Below are 18,334 nucleotides of genomic sequence, written 5' to 3'. Positions count from 1 at the left end.
GCATTACCAGAAGAGATAAAGAAGTATTTATCCCACTCTACTCAGTGCTTGCCAGGACACACCTGGAAGACTGTGCTTGGTTTTGGTCCCTGTTATTCAAAAAAGATGTGGACAGGCTGGAGAAGGTCCAGAGAAGGGCCGCAAAAATGACCAAGGCATTGGTCACAAGCAATTTTAGTCCATCATCACTGTTTTAAAATAAAGCCTAACTTATAATTTAGCAAAGATAACTCATACTCTTTTGAAAGATAAAAAACAATGATAAAAAGGAGTCTTCTATTTGTGAGATGATATTTCACAGCTTACAAATGGGACACTGAAAGATAAAGTGATTTGTCCAAGTTTGCAGGGGAATTTCTAAGGGAGCTGAAGACTGACACCACAGCATCTGATTGCCTTGCTGATATTTATGCTGCAAGAGCAAAAGCTCTGCCTGAAGTGACTTGGAGAAGAGGATATATAGCACATCTGTAGTGGAACAAACACATAGGGAAAATAAATGGCAAAATAGCTTTTAAAAGTGTTTATAACTCAAGAAAGAAGGGCAACACATTTCAGGTGTTGATGGGCATCAGCCTTATACAGAGGATTATTTGAGAATTTCTGAGCAATCTATATGAATGAGTACAGCTAACAGAAATAACAGATCATACAGATTGAAGAGGCTTGGTGTGTAAGGGGATTCTGCATCCAAATAAAAGGAAAAATGGAAAACCTAAGCCAAAAGTAGTTAACATGCAAGGAAAGATTGTGTATAAAAGGTTTTAGCTTTTCTACATTTAGAACAGAGGAATGCGAAGAAGTCAAATGCAGGCTACTCCTTCTTTTGTTCTAGCTATAGTAACTCACATTATTTATGCCTAACATTAATACAGTGCTATACATGATGCAGCATATATATGGCGTGGGAGAGACATGAAGAAACACTCTTTCTTACATCACAGAAAAGTTTGTAAACTGTGACCAAGACTAGGAACAATGGTTTGCTAACCATACCAAGTTAGCAGCAAGGAAGTCTATAACTGGTGTCAAATTGGTCTGAAAGGGCCAGTGTCATAACTTCACTAAAATCTAGACTATAGTTTCCCTCTGAGGAAAGTCTATTTTGAACACTGGAAGGCAAAATCCAACCCCAGAATACAAATGGGAAAATCTGGTTATTTTATCCTTTCTGTGTGTATTTCAAAATGCTCGTTGGCTAAATTAGATGAATTTATCTAAGAATCTATTTCTGCTATAAATGGTAAAGTTTTATCTAATTGCAAGACACAAGTTAAAAACCAGCATTAATAGAACAGCATCTGTAAAAAACAAGCACTCCAGGTCCAGAAAAACACATGATTTTTTCTGACGTTTGTCTTCAAGCAACACAATAGAAATACATATTCAGGACTTGATCCTAAAACCCTTCTCTCCAGGCGGTTGTTGTAGTATAAAAACAAAAGACCCAAACTTTTAATTGGCGTATACTTTAAAGAAGATTTTGACTGCAAAGACAACTACAGACAGATACAGAGGGGAAAATGCCAGAAAGCCAGACTCCTTAACCTACTTCTGAAACACAGAAAACAGGCACAATGAAGTATTTAAAAAACACAGGAACATTCCAACAAGAACTTTCCCCTACTTGCAACCATCCTCAATCCAGCCATTGAGCTAAGTTCCATAAATCTTGGCAGTGTTGTATTGTACATTTCTATGGTATCCAGGTAAAGAAATCTATACATTTTATTCAGACAAAGCCACGCCACACATTCGTAGGCAGTGTAGCAGATTTCAGAACTGGACCCAGAGGCGACTAAATGACATGGCCCTTGATGTTACTTGTGCAGCATAGCTCCACAAGCAACCAATACATTAAGCCAGTGGCAATAAGGATGGGAAGTCAGACAAGAGATAAGCAAATCTTTTTTTCGTAGATTTCCTCTGCCTTGCAGGTTGAAACAGCACCCAGGGGCGAGAGTTAACTTTCCAAGGCAACGTCTGTTGCCCCAGAATTTTATCACTTGGTCTGTCAGACTCCAGGATTTGGATTTTAATCGGATTCATGATGAGCAAGGACCAAATTTACAGAGAGGAAAAGTAAAACAGCAGCTTTCAGAGTTGGAACCACGAACTTAGCTGCACCAAATTATTGAAAAACTAAATAATTTCTTCCCCTAGGTTTAAACAGTTCTGAGGATAGGACAATCCCTGCAAATTTTCATTAAGAGACAGGAGGCTCAGTCCAGCAAGGCCTACTCCCGTGTCCTGGCCTTCAGTCCCTGATCCAAGGATTATTTCTTTAAATTCTCCCAAGATTCTTCTTTCAGCCATTACTTCATTTGATCTTCCTGGCCCATATAACTTGAGTTTCATGAGTCCATGAAGCATGAGTCCAAGCCACATGGGCTTAAGAAGAAGACAAATCCTGCTTTCTTGTGGTTTAAGTGTTTTCTCCAAGCACTGCTGGCTGCAGAGAAAGCTGATCACCCATCAACCTCCTCCCATTTTTAAAAACGTAAACCCAAACCAACTATACATATTTTCAAAAAGCAAGGAATCCCTTCCACATGACACTGAGAAAGCCAGCAGCGGTGAGAGAAAGTGTGAAAACAATACAGTGAGGAGAGCTCACACTGTTACTGGTTCAGCCTGTTCAGCTTTGAAATTTATGGCTGTAGACTTCATAAAGATCCCTGTGGCCATCGTTCTGCAAACTTCCTATTCAGCTCTGATTTATAGGTTGAGTAAATCCAAGCAAAACAGAGCAGTAAAAAGAATTTGTGGGAAAATTTACTGCTTCAGTTTAGGTTAGGGTTTTTAATAGTTATTTACTTTATATTTTAGATGAAGATTTGTGAGTAGCCAATTATCCACGGCAGCATGAGTAGCTTTGACAGCCGAGTTCAATGCATGAGCTACCTTTAGAAAGTACTGCCTTATTTTCAGATAGAAAAGGCTACAGTTAAAGATAGAGGCCAGAGCCTCTATTTTGTATGTTGAAATTGGGAAAAAAACATCAAGATAATCTGTATGTAACATAGTTTTTGAGGATAAAAGCTTACTAACAGAAAGGGAGATAATTACTGTATATTTATAAAAAGTCAGGGCTAGGATTTTTGTGGTCTCCATTGAAGCTGTGCCAATTTACACCAGCAGAAAACACACCACTAAAGAGTTCATTAAACCTGCATCTTACCAGTGTATTTCTCCAGGATTTAATATATGTTCATCTGAAAGACTCATTATTCTGTAATCCAAACTGGTACTTTGGATTTTAAGACTGGGTGTGAAATATTGATGCTACCTGCACCAGCAATTTTCCCTGCATTTAAATGCACCACCATATTCCCTGCAGAGCCTGGAAAACTGCAGATGTGTAGCAGGAATGTAGCTAGAGCAAAAGGACCCAACAGACAAACTGGAAGAGGCTGCTCAGCATTGTTTTTTACATCTTAGTTTGTTTTTGAGGATCCTGAGCTGGGCTCTGCTGCCCCTCAGAATGAAGAGCCTTTTATTGCTGCCAGGTTGAGGTTTTTGCTAAACTCATGATAAAGTCAGATGGATAAGTTACATTGAGTTTTGATTGATTTTTTTTTTGTCTTTTTGAGTCTGCAAGAGCAGGGAACCAATTGCAGTTCCTGATTAGAAATCACTTCTGCTTAATTCCTGCAACTATGATGAATAAGCTCAAATTCAAGATGCTAAATCTCAAACATAAGCCCTGTTGACCAGGTGCTCCAGTCACAAGAAATATATCCAGCAGAGTGAGCAAAACTTTGTATTTTCCTTGTGGCTGGTGCTTGAGCAGTTATGAACTAGGAAGTAATTGTCTAAATAGTCTGCAATACTCAAACATTTGTTGCTTTTAGGCCACTGACACAAAAAGGTTTGGCATTACCATTTAGCAGCCCTTACAAAGCAATCAGGAAAGGGAATGAATCCTTAGACCTAGAATTGGCCTTGAATTTCCTTGTTTCTAGTCATCACCTTTCTCCAGTCTTTCTTTGCCTCCTTAGACCAGTGCCTAGCACTCTCCTGTTGCTACCAGTGTGCCTTGTCAGCCATAGAAAAACGACAGACATAGCTTGTAGGCACAGAAATGAAAGCTTTAAAGCCTTCTAGGATTACAGCATTAAGCATTTTATACATTAGCGTATGTTGGTATTATGCATCAAACATATGCTGCTGATGACACGGAAGCTCGCAGAAGTTATACTGAAATTAGTCTCAATATTTTGCAGGCTATTGTCATGACAATATACATTTGCTGAGCAGACAGTCCCAGTATTTTGGGAACAGTGTAGTCTAGCACTTACATTCACACATCATGCTCGAAGATTCACAGACACACAAATGCTTTATTGGCAGATATTTAATAACACGGTCATAGCTAAGGTTACAATATAGCCACACACATAGACTAAGTTTTTTATCCGTTCCCTAAAGGAATTTTTCAACTCTATATTTCACATATGGGCGAAATCCAGAAGTACCATGATGATAAAGTTAAGGAGATTTGGGGGATTTGGGACATAGTAAAACAGTACATAAATACGAAATCTGCATTTATAAAATACAGGTAACAATAAACCATTGCAGTAAACCCTTCTAGACTTAAACTCTCTCATTCTTTCCAGGACGTTTAAAAATATATTTCAAGTCACAGTAATTAAATGTTGGCATCTTGGCTTGTATCAGAAATGGCGTGACCAGCAGGTCCAGGGAGGTTATTCTCGCTCTGTACTTGGCACTGGTGAGACCGCTCCTCGAATACTGTGTTCAGTTCTGGGCCCCTCACCACAAGAAGGATGTTGAGGCTCTGGAGAGAGTCCAGAGAAGAGCAACAAAGCTGGTGAAAGGGCTGGAGAACAGGCCTTATGAGGAATGGCTGAGAGAGCTGGGGGTGTTTAGCCTGGAGAAGAGGAGGCTGAGGGGAGACCTCATTGCTCTCTATAACCTCTCTATAACTACCTGAAAGGACGTTGTAGAGAGGAGGGTGCTGGCCTCTTCTCCCAAGTGACAGGGGACAGGACAAGAGGGAATGGCCTCAAGCTCTGCCAGGGGACATCTAGGCTGGACATTAGGAAAAAAAATTTCACAGAAAGGGTCATTGGACACTGGAACAGGCTACCCAGGGAGGTGGTTGATTCACCTTCCCTGGAGGTGTTTAAGGCACGGGTGGACGAGGTGCTAAGGGGCATGGTTTAGTGTTTGATAGGAATGGTTGGACTCGATCCGGTGGGTCTCTTCCAACCTGGTGATTCTATGATTTTCTGTCATATTTTTCTCTCCACCTTTAAAAGAAGCTAACCTGTAAGTCGGATGAGAACTTGTACTGCATTTCTGGTGTCTATGTTACTGGAAGCAGATCTCTTCTCCCTGAGGCAAACCCCAATGCGATGCTTCAAAAGCAATGCCAGTGCTGTCCTTATTGGAGCGTCCCTATGCTAGCACGTTCTTCCTGCAACATCAACAACAGTTCAGGCTGGGGACTGAAGAGGGCTGTACAACTATTCTGACCTAGAGGAAATTTCCTCTCAAACTCTTGGAGTTCACAGTTAAAAGTTCAAGCTGATATATTATTTCTCTGTCAGTTAACTATGCAAAGTATCTTCTGATCACCTGTTATAGAGATTAATACATTAATGACCAACTGTATTTCTTTGAAGATGTGAAACTCATTTTCAAGTATTTATGATATATGTAATATTGCTTAGTCTTAGAAGTCAAAAAAAAATGTACTACAATAGGATAATACGCTATTAATTTCCACTTGGGGGAGGCTCTGTGGTGCTGAAGTAGAGAGAGGAGAAAGAAACAGAACAAATCATTCTTTTCAAACAAAAAAACGTTTGATCTCCACAAGAAAGCTTTTAGCCTTTCACACACATTATGAGTTAGTATTTTGCTGGGCTTTTCTGTCATTATATACAATATATTACTCAGGTAAAGACTGCTCATTTTGGAAAACTGAAATGCAATATCGAAAAGGTTAGAGACTTCTGACTGTGCCATCCTCATTAGCTTACTATCTGAGTGCAAAGCCTATGTTATAAATAATGCATAATTTAATCCCTCTGTGTTTTTTTTTTAAAAAAAACAATGTACTATAAAATAACAGGAGGGAAGAGACGCGCATTTCCGTAAATACATCCAACTACTGTAAACTATATAATCAATAACTTTTGTAAGACATCAAGCTGAATAAATGGTGGTTAATGTATAATTTAATGAGTTCTGCCAACTTCTACTCCAGAACTGACCAGAGAGAGTTGAGATTTTCTCCAGCACTTTTGTTCCACAAAATTTCTTCTAAATAATTTTTATGAACAATTATTGGTCTTTAGGGAGTTTATGAGAACTTCACTGTGTCTATGATTAAATTTGAACTCTTTCAGAGAGTTTTAATTGGCTGGATCAATCAAATAGCATAATTTCCTTTTCTTGACATAACTCTACCAACAAAGTACCGTTTTTCTAAATTGAAATCCATCACCTAATCAGACTGATGATTACTGATCTGTATGATTTGTATATCCAATTTGGAAGAATGTTTAAGGACATGTTAATCTCTAAACTAGCGAATTTCTTTCTCGAGTAAAGACAGGTATAATATTAGCTTTAATGAGTCTCTGAATTAGTTTTTCTTAGGTCATTAGAAAGTTACAGTGTTAATTTACTTTTCCAATCTGTCCTTCACTCCAATTAAAAAACAAGTCACTTGGTGCAAACTGGCATTGATCATTAGTTCCAGGTTAAATATGCAGAAGTGAAGCTTCTGGTGTATAGGCACGTATCTAATTCTGCCATCCAGTTACAGCACCTACAATAACTACTTCCTTATGATTCATGGTAGCATGGACAGAGGGGGATTTGGAGTTTTAACACACCACAGCTGAACAGGTGAGAAGTTTCTCATGCAAGGAATCCCTCTGAAATATTCCACCTGATCCAGAACCTTCCTTCTTCTATTTCACCATTACCCTGGTAAGTTCCCATTCATCAGGAAAAACAGCAGGCTAACAGCTTTTTTAGTGGGTAGGAGGTGTTCAAACCCCTTTAAATCAGTTTTTAAGAATGTAACAGTCTTCATACCTGTCCATAAGGTGCTACATCCTTTTTTAATCTGATCAAGGCCTCTAGGACAGAGGCTCAGCCGCTGGGAAGCCAGCTGAGCATTGCTTGATGCCATATTACTTTTTCATCAAGTTGTCTTATAGACCTCTCCAAAAGATACCTTGACAATCTAGTCCAAAATGTGACAATATGACAGGTTGAAAGACTAAAAGATAACTTAGAACTCAGCTTTTATCATTCCTAGTAACAGGAGATGTTTTTACATCTTATAGCACAATAGCAATTCAATTTGATGAGCAGTACTGGGTCACAGGTTGGGGAGTACGCTCCAGGGAAGTAAATAACAAAACTTATGTATGAAATCTAAAATTCTCCAAGATGGATATTTAGAAAATGTAGCAGTGAATATCAGAGGATATTCATCTGTATGGATACTGTAATGATGCCTTTCGTCATGAAGAAGGACATGAAGAAGGACATCATGAAGATATCATGAAGAAGGACATGAAGAAGGAATCTTTCATCATGAAGAAGGACAAATATTTGTTTATATTTTCAATGTGTATTTCACAAAAATATGCTACATTCCAACTGGTGAATTAAAACTAAAGTTACATTTCTAAAACTACCTAGGTTTTGGCCAGCTACTGTGATACTTCTAATCATCATTTCCCCAGATTTGCTATTAATAAATCAAGAATATTTAGAGTACATAGAATGAATAGTGATAGCTGGAAAGGAAGGCAAGTTTTTGTTTGACTTTGGAAATCCTGTGCTTTTTAATTCAATGACTTTATGAGTCAACATTGAACACAAAATTCAGAACAGAGCTAAACAGAAGCAGAATGCTAAGCTTTCTCCTTTTATGTATGAATTCTGTTAAGGTCGGCAATGATGAAATATTCTTCAAAGTGTTGCTTAAGTGTGGTAGGCAGAAAGAATTGATGCAGCAAATGGACTTTGTTGGCAACTTCAGCAATGTGACAGCCCTTGAGACTCAACTAGGATGGTAGATATGTATGTATATACACACATACATGCATATGTGTTTGCATCACTTTGCAAGTTTCTTGAAGCCAGAGTCCACACGAAGACCAACACAGGTCAGCTTGCAATACCCCTCTTTAATCTGTGAGAAGGATGAATATTTCTTGACTTGTGACCCTGGATATTTTACCAAAGAAGGCACTCATATTCAAGATATTTGCAGATCCTTTTCTCAGTTCTACAGAATGTGAACAAATCAAGTGATGTTAATGATATTACATAGATATAAAGCAGTATAAATAAAACAGTGCCACAAAGGAATAAAGATAATTTTGAGTGTGGTTCCTCTTGAAAAATTCTATAATATTTAAATTTTAAAGTCTTATTGGTAATAGAAATATATAGATGGCTCTTGCCCATTATTAACAGCTAAGAAAATTACTCAGACCTGTACATTAATAGGATCTCCATTTTGGTTGACTTTGGACAATTGTCTCATTGCTCCTTTCAGCTTACTGTGTTAGTATATCAAGTGTTTCTTATCTGCTATATGTTTGTTATTGTTTCCAATGATGTGTGTAATTGGAGACTGACTGAAATTTCTTCAGTCAACTTCCATTGTTGGAGGATCAAAATATTGGCAGCCTGATTTTAAAATTGTAACTCAATCTTGTTTTATGCCTTATGGCTGTCATTTTAATTTTACTTCAAGATAATGTTATACCATTTATGGCTTTTCTTTGGTAATACATTGACTGAAGTTACCTTTGGACCCTGTTCACTAGAGCTGGCTGAAACTTCTTAGATTTAATGTTTTCCAGCTTAATGTTTTTCACTGAAAAAGGATCCTGTCTCCAAATCTAAACTTTCTGCAGATTTATGTGATTTTTTTTAAATGAACTTTCACAGGACACAAAACTTACACTCAAGTGGTTTTTTTAGGAAAAAAAATCCTATTTCTGCCTTATGGGAATGAAAATTAAATTATTCAATTATTCATTTCAAAGCAGCTCTTCTTGCTAAAGCTTGTAAAGTACATTTCAGTGGAGGAGAGGAAAAAAATTGAATATATTTATTGAACTGAAGCAACAGAAAGAAATTAGTATCACAGGGAGGGAGTATTGTTTGTTTGTTTTATGCCCATTTCAGAGCATACACAATTTTTCAACAAGCTTTGTTGTACATGCACCAGACGGCTTTATTTTTCCAATACTTTGTTTTCCTCACACACATTTTCACTGCAAGTATTTTGCACATGGAAACAGGATGATTATGCTTTTTATTAATCTGCAAGATATTCAAACTACACACAAACTGCTACATAAAATGTGGTGAACCAGATGATACAATGTATATTCTGAGCAGGAACAGCCAGATTATGCCTATTCAGTAACTATCACAGCTACAAAAAGATCTGTTTGCCAACTAAATACTTTTGAGATAGTTATGTTCAAGTAATGAATTAAAAATAGGTATCAGCATCTTATTGAATTCCTGGAGTAATTCCCCATTTTGCAGGCAGTTAACTTTTTCAGAACTGCTTTCATTCTCATTTCTATGGAGAAACCATTTGAAAATAGCAGCAGGAAAGCAAATGTTCTTAAGACCTTGCAGGTATTCTTAGTATTCATAACTTATAAAGTTAGGAGAGACTATCATGTACACATGTACCTGTTCATGTATACTCTATATATCTGAAATCTATTAAATCCCATAAATCAAAGGAGAGAGGAATGCTGTCTAGCGCAGAGAAAATCATGGACCTCACCTAGGAAAAAAAAAATCTAAGAGGTAGCCTATCAGTTTTTAAAACACCTTGCAGCCTTTATTTTGCTCATCTCAGCAAATTAAAGGCTGAATTACAACTTAGACTATTTTTCTCTCTAGAGACAGGGCTCATTAAAAAAATCTACTGAAATCGGTAGATTACTGAAGGTAAACTGAAGCTGGGATGATACAGCACTCAACCCACTCCTGGCATAGCTCTTCTTTTGGGTTTTTTTTTTTTTTTTTTTTGTCCTGAAGGGTGTGAAATAGATTTCCCTGTTTTGAAAACAGGCTTTTCACAGTCACAAGTACATTTTGCTTTACAGCCCGATTTTAAGAAGTGTTTATCTCCTTCCACTTTGTTTTAAAGAGAATGCTTCCTTTCTCTCTCACACACTTTTCCTTCCTTCCTTCCTTTTCTCTCTTCTGCACCTTTGAACTAAACTTTCTCTGTGTGCAGATTCCTCTTGTCCAGACAGGGAAGCTCCAGCCTGCAGCCACAAGAGCTGCCAATCTCTCAGATTAAATTGATACCGAGAAATTCAAGAACCCCACTCCAAAAAGAGCCCACAAAAATAAATGGATAAAAGCAGATCTAGCAAGAAAGATCAATACTACTCAATGCAATGGAAGAAAAACCAAAGAGAAACAAAACTAAAATGCATATGTGCTGCTTTTTTGGGAGTTATCTTGGGGAAAGACAGGCTCACTGGCAGCTCTTCGGGACAGTCACCACACTGCTGTGAGGGTGGTTGAATGGAAGCGCCGGACAAGAGCCAGAGATGGATGGAGTGGCTGAGAGCATCTCCCCTCACACTCTCTCAGTTTTAGGATTTCACACTCCAGAGCAGGGAGACTGGACTGCCAACAACAGCAAATATATTCATTTTTCTGTACACAGTTTGATGAAATGTACTTTAACCAGTTAGATTTCCAACAGTACTTAGGATGACTTCCTAGCTCCAAAGTGAAAATATCAGATGCTCACAATTCTTTTCTCCTCACAAGGCTGAAGCTTTCAGAAATCAAATCCCTCTGCTCCTTCTATTATTTCATCCTCTTCTGAGACTTCAAGAGATACAATTTTTTTTATTTCAATCACATTTCTAGCAGATGTTTTGTTTTGAAAATTTGTTCCTTGGACCACTCAGGAAGGAAACCAAGAAAATACCTTTGTCATTTTTCCAAGCTCTGTTTACTACTGCCTGGTCAATTGTTTTATGAGTCATCTAAAATTATCCTCTTGATTAAGGCAAAATATTCCTACTCTCCACTTTAATTTGTTTTTAAATCCTACTTGCAGGATACCTTTCAGGACAGATTTTTACAGGAGAAGTAACTATTAGCGCAATGTGTCGGAACACCCAATTGCTTTCATAACACACGCTTGTACTTCCAGACACAAATTTTAATTCTCTCTGTGTGGTTGTTACACTAGAACTAAATAACTTCTAATCCTTTAGTAATGAAGACATAGCCTTTAAGCTGGTTACAAGTGAGTTTTGTTCCTTTACATCTATTATATTTGCATTAACATAATTATGATTATGTGAAGGCCTAGTCATGGTCGTAAGGCCCACATGAAAGAGCAGGATGTTCTGTTCACACTGAAGAACAAAGAGTGTTCAGCAGAAGGAAATATTATAATTGCTCATCAAATCCCCAAATCCACGCCCCTGCATTAGCCTCTGTGTTTGCAGAAATGTTACATACTGCTATTGATCTTCTCTAGCCGATTTGTCAAATGACTATGGCAAAAGATCTCTCTCCTTACTTTTTCACTTGTATTTATAGTTTTATTATAAATCCACAAACTATAAAGCTAGTTGTAAACAAAGTCTCACATAAAGGAGATCAGTTAGAGTAACCTAGTGACAACTGATTTTCAGAAAAGCTTCAGGGTAGCAACACAATCTTGTGAAAATACTCCCTAACTGCAGAAACGAAGACAGCTTCCCCAGAAGTCTCCATTAGTGTCAGCAAAATTACCTATGCCTCAACTTTCTGTGCCTTGAAGGATTGTTTTCCGTCTTCTATCTACCCAAAATGGTCTCAGCCATTTGAGGTGCAGGTTTTTCTAGGCACAGGTGTCTCTGCTGTAAGCCAGTTGACTGGTCTTAGTACAAACAAGCCCTAGCCTTTGACAGAGCCTTTTGACCACTACTTCAGCTCAGACTGAAGTAAGACAAGACGTGGCATCTCCCATTCCATTACTGGATAGGGGCTTATCCTTACAGCATTGTCACATCATTTCATTATGGACACAGGGAACGGGGTAGTTTTGATGGAGGAAACTCAGAACTTGCGCCTCGGCATTTCTGACCCTATTTGGCATAAATAAGGGAGAAACTGACTTTAATGAGAGCACTTCTTGCCAAAACTGTCACAAGTGCTAACGTTTAACTACCTATTACATTATTAAGAATTTCCTCTATATTGGAACCACAGTTTGACATTCTCAGAAGATATATAACCTTCATTAAGAGACAGAGAAGGGGAGAAACTGAGTTTGCAAATGAAATTTAATTTGTCACTGATATGTTAATGTAGTAGCAAATATATAAATTGTGTCATCTGCCTGCCTGCTCTATGACTTCAAGGAGGTATAGCTTTTTAATACATGGGAGCTGGTTTTTTGCATTAGTCTTCCCTTGGCCTGAGGTACAGGAGGTTGTTGCTGTAGCAGGCAATTCACATCAGCATAAAAGAGTATATATACACTATGAAGAGAGCTGATTTAAAAAACATAAAAATCACAGAAACGGAATGGGCCTTTCAAATATTATTATTGCTACATTAGCAAGGGTACTTATATACTGAGCATACAAAAACATCATAGTGAATCAAATACTTCCCCGAGCCTGGAATGCCCAGTAAAGAGGGACCTCTTTTGCTCTTATTTTTAAGGTCTCTGATTTCCAGGTTCTTGTTTTGAGCAGATATTCCACAAGACTACATCACAGGACAAAAATGTGCCTCAAATCTTGTTTTAATTTTGTGGTCACTCTTTTTCACACATTCTCCACCTCACAGAACTCATTTCCCCTGCCTGGTGCTGGAGATTGCTTGTCTATAATGAGGCTCAGTCTTCAAAATGTCAAACATAATGAAAAAGAAAAAAGCCATAACACGAGCAGCTGTAGGGACTTGAGAGGGCCTTCTGGTTAAACTTCAGCAAGTCTGCCAGTTCTCCAGCTACAAAGATAAATAGGATCTCTGCCTAGATCTGAAGGGCAATTCAACACTACCACAGGATGTGAATAACCCAAGCTGACAGCACGTACACAGTGGAGGGGGCTATATCTCCAGGTTACTGTCACTCATGTAAAGTGAACAATGCCAGCTTGTCAGACTTGGTACCAAAAAACATAAGAGCCCAAACTGTGAAAATCATACTGCCCAAGGGCGTGCACTTCCAATTTGGGCATTACAGACTATCTATGTATTAAAAAAGGAATAAAAAAACCCCAGAGTTCTCAGAAATAAGAATGTGGAAATTCTGGAAATTTTCTTCCTCTTCCTTCCTATTACTTCCTTCCTCTCTCACCATGGACACACACCAAAGAGGCAGTTCAAAAGAAACACATAGACTTGCTCCTCTTCAGGTATTAGGATTCACTCCCGTGGGGCAGGGCAGTCCAGTGAGCTCCGACCTGGAGCAGGTGAGGGGAAGCTAGGAGATGCCAGAGGTCCCACGTACCTGCTGTTTCTGCTTCCAGACTGGTAGCCCACATCCTGGGCTTCCTGAAGAATGGTGCTACCATCCAGCTGGAAAGTAGGCTAACTAGAGCAGCATTTACTAGTGCATGAGGATACTTAGGACAGAAAATGAATGGATAATAATGCCTTATTTTAGATGTTAGGAACTTGACAATTAACACTAGCGGTATGTCGGCTGTCTGCAGAACCTCCCACTTTCTCAGTTCTACAGAGCACGAACAGGTCTTGTGTAAAGTCTTACACGTCTTAGTCTTAACAGGCAGTTTTAAGGAGGATTGAAACAATGGTCACTTTTCTTTCTACCATTTCATTCAAACAGGTGTGCCATGAACTTGAATGCAAATGGAAAGTAAATTGCTCATTATTCAACATGTTTGTGTTCAGGACAGAATGCTGAAGATTATCCAACAATATAGCTACCTTTAAACACTCATGAGCACCTTGTACCCTCCAGTACAGAATGTCTTTGTGTGAATGCCATGCTATTTAATCCATAATAATTAATTTGCTAAGACATAAATGGGTACTGAATGGAATAAAAGGTCTTTGAAAGAGAAGATGCTGAAGAGCTTGCAGTTGCAAGACACTTCAGGTGTGAGTATGGAAGTGACTCTGGCTGGTGACTGTGGTTCAGAAGGTTGAAAACACAGTGAACACAACAAAACAGAGGCCGAGAGAAGAGAAGCCCACTACTTAATAGGATGTGATGTACACTTGATTAATTTTACTGCACTTTTCACAAATGATTTATCATGGTTTTATACTGATCATCAATAGATCTAGCTTGACCGGAAAAGCATGATTTGTATTAATCATCACGGAGGAGGAATTTTTCCAATGGGAAGATAATATTATATATAATACATCATTTGCAATTAGCCCAGTGTCTTTGTCTTTTGTGGATAAAATTAGTGTTAAATTACAAGCGAACCCTCCTCTTAAATCCCCCAGCATCAGCTACAAATGCTCAGCATCACTGACATCCTAACGCTTTATTGGCTACCTTACTGCTAACTACTTGCTTCTTGAAAGTTAATACGTGCTTATGCATTAGCAAAGGCAAGCAATGTCTTGAACTTAGTTTCAAGTACCGCGGGTAGACTCTATAGGAAAAATAATTTAACTGGTAATTGAGAAAGAACTATTGATAGAAAGCCAGTATCCACTAACACTATGTAAAATATCGTTTTTTTCAGTCCTGATATCCCCATACTCAATGGCCTGGATCGATGATTTCTAAGATATCAAACTGTACTATCATTTCCTTCTCTCTTGTTAAAAAGAAAAATAAGAGGAGTTGCATGAATGAATAGGACTAGTACCCGTGGTTAGTGCTAAAACTGCTCTAGGGAAAGAAAATAATCTTACTGTTTGTTTAATTTTGAAAAAAAAGAGTTGCAGAAGTCCAGAGAACACCCTGGAATGATTCACTTTCACAATCCTCTCACCACCCCCGCCACCAATAAAGAAAAAGGGAAGAAAAGAAAGAAAATGAAATCTAATATCACAGAAAAAGGGGCAAAGTTCTGAATGTGTCAATTATATGGGTGTTAAAATTGTTACTGTTTTACCTGCAGTCAAATCATAACTGACATCTTATCTGGGCTAAATAAGTTGAAAAGATGCTGTGGTAGAGAGAGAGAGATGATCATTATTTTTGGCCACAGTGGTTTTCTATTGTCTTGCATCACAGATTTGGATAGACAAAGACTGTATGAATGGAAATGTTGCCACAACCTGATGAAAGGAGTGTTCCCCTGGGCAGAGCAGCAGCACATACGAATATAACCAGAGTACCGGCAGCCACAAAGGGCAGAGCAAGATACCTGTTGCTGCTAAACTCTGCAATTTAAATGGAAAGAAAATGTGACAATCTAATGCTACTGAACACATGAGAGATTTCTTTTAGAATTCATTGGGGCCAAGATTTCATGGCATTTTTCCTATTACAGAATAAACGTGCTCAAACCCTAGCATTTTCTGTGTATGCTGATAATTGTCTGGATACTCTGATATTTTAAACACCACTTCTGGAACCACTTACAGCTGAGGTAATTCAGATGACAATAAAACTACACCTATTCATGCCAGCTGAACATATATTCCCATAAACAACATCAAGCTAGATTACTACTTACAGTAAATTGAGTATTCAGTGGATAATATTTTAAAATATTAAGAATAAAATGGTGATTTTTTTCAATAATTAAAATTATATAAGGAATATTTTTGCTGCCATTGCTTGTATTTTTTCCTGGAACAAGTAAACAGATAGCATTTGAATCTCCATTAGGGAGTAAAATGAGAGACTAGAAAGCTTTTCATGCTGTAGCACAAGAGTTTCAAGCAGTTTTCTAATATTAAAAATTACTTGGTTTAATATGCAAGGTTCGCCCCACTGTAATTAAGCCCACAGAGACTGACAGTAACTTCCAATGCACATAAGTATCAGCAACTGCAAAAAAAATTGAAAGATAAAAGGTCATTTCACTCTTTATGAGATATACCGTGGTTTATTAATAATGTCAAAGGTGAGCAAGTTCAGGCAATGTTACTCTAGTAATAGTCAAACGACTCCACTTTACAGAGTTGGAAAACTTACTTTAACATAACACACCTTTGGAATATGTTTGGACTTTAAATGATAACAGCTAAGTCTTCGAATGATTCCCGTTGTCTTCTAGTAACCTTAAACATTACCCCTTCAAAGCTGTTCCTGAATGAAGTGTTAATGTATTCATCTCAGTATGGTTTTACCTGAATCTAGTTCAATGGCTTTAATTTCTTTTAGCAGACTAAGTTAATAGACGTTAACATTCAGAAGTGAACAAATTTGTCACTTCTCAGAAAAAGAGGTATTTAAAATGGAGAAAAACATTAATCAGGAAAATAACCTTCATGTTTGAAAATAGTTATTTCCAGGTGGAAGTAACTATTTACATAATGTTTGTATGCGAATTTTTTAAGAGTTCCCAGAGAAGAATGAGGTTCAGGTTAAAATAGGTGAAAAACTTAGAAAAGGTTCCTATTTTCAAAGGAAAATTTCTTATTTATTTCATTCGTATTAATCACCAGAACTTTGGCTCTTCAAACTGGCCTTTAGATTTTAAAAGACAATCTTCACATTCATGATCTCCCTGAGAGAGGAGAATCTCTGCTGCTCAGGAGTAGTAAAACAATATGAATGACAGTACAGTAAAAGGAATAGAACAAAAGTTGAACTGAAAAAAATGGCTGAGAGACAGCTTTTCAACACTTGAGGTTTCCAAATGGATGTGATTTTCTTTTTTTTTAACCTCTGAGACAACTTAGTAGTTATTCATACTCAATGAAGACAGTCCAAAGGGCTTCACTGCTCTTGTACATGGTGAAATAAGTTACCATATTTCTAAAGACCCAAACTAATTTATTTTATGTCATATAATCGCAATGAAGAGAGAAAATGGAAATGAGAAGCTATTTTATGTGTATTACACACGTGATGTGCATATCAACACAGACAGTTTCACTGGCAACACTGGAATTTCAGATTGGAGAGACTACAATTCTTACTTCAAACATGGATGGTTAAATTAAACTCCCAGCTTCTAGTGATCGTACCTCCATCTCAAATAAAAGCTGTAGTATTCCCACGGTAAACTTCTCCAATAGTCAACTAGCTATCTTCTTAGTACACAACATTAGAGTTTTACCTTGGGAATATGTTTGCAGGCTTCAATGTCTAGACAGGTCTTTTGTTGCTAGACAAAGGAACATTATAGTAGGAGTCTTCTCCCAGTAAGAAAGGTGCTGCCATGTTGAGGTTAAGGTATCTCTTAGTCCACTCTTTGATAACATACTCTGAGACTGTTGAAATTAATTTTTAGATAAATATTTTCTCTGTTAGCAAGAGATATCCTGACCACTGTTTGTAGCTTTTTCCTGTATTTTTTAATGAAAATTCATCCACCCACTGTTGTCTATTGTAGTGTGTTGTAGAGTGCGTTGGCATCAAAAAATCAACAGCAACAACAAGAATGTTGAATACATTTGTTTTGACTTGTGATTTGAAATACTCTGGAATAAATGCAGCAAACATTTGGGGTTCATCTGCAGCAGGTGGGGAACACCACACTGAAGAACATAACAGATGTTCAGTTACTGAACATGGATGAGAAAAAGGATATTGTATTTGTATCATTTTAATTTAATATTTTCACAAATCTCTGCATTATGTTTCAAGATATGCAAGGATCTTTCTGAATAGAAGCTTCTTTCTTTTCTGTCTTCTGAAATATATCTTTGTTAGCGCTTAGTGAAAAACAACACTTCCCCTATGGAATTACAAATTCCTTATACATTTAATTCTAATATTTGTCTTTACCTACTGTGCACAAAAAGCAATTAAAAAGGTTATTTGATAGAGCGCTTTTTGGAAAAGATTTACTAAATCTGTAAATGACAATATTCTCTGAGATGTGTGATTCCCTGATTGTTTTAACTGCAACACATAAGGCCTAGTTTTACCAAAAATAAACGTGGCGTGTCACACAGCTTCGCATATTGGTTGAAGGGACACATGATTTATAAATGCTGGAGGCAGCAAGTGATATAAGACTGGACCTACTCTGAAGATGCAATTCTGCTTTATATTTGCACAAGTGGGGCAATGAAATACAAAAGGAGTGTACTTAAAAAGCTCGATGAGGAATGTCTCAAAATTTAGCTCTGTGTGTAAACATCAGTATTTTAAGCTAAACATTTCCAAAACTAATTTAATCTGCTTTTTAAGTAGCTCATTTCCTTGGTGCAATTTAAT

Source organism: Phaenicophaeus curvirostris, chromosome 2 (genome assembly GCF_032191515.1).
Source record: "Phaenicophaeus curvirostris isolate KB17595 chromosome 2, BPBGC_Pcur_1.0, whole genome shotgun sequence".
NCBI classification, from domain to species: Eukaryota; Metazoa; Chordata; class Aves; order Cuculiformes; family Cuculidae; genus Phaenicophaeus; species Phaenicophaeus curvirostris.
This window is presented reverse-complemented; position numbering follows the sequence as displayed.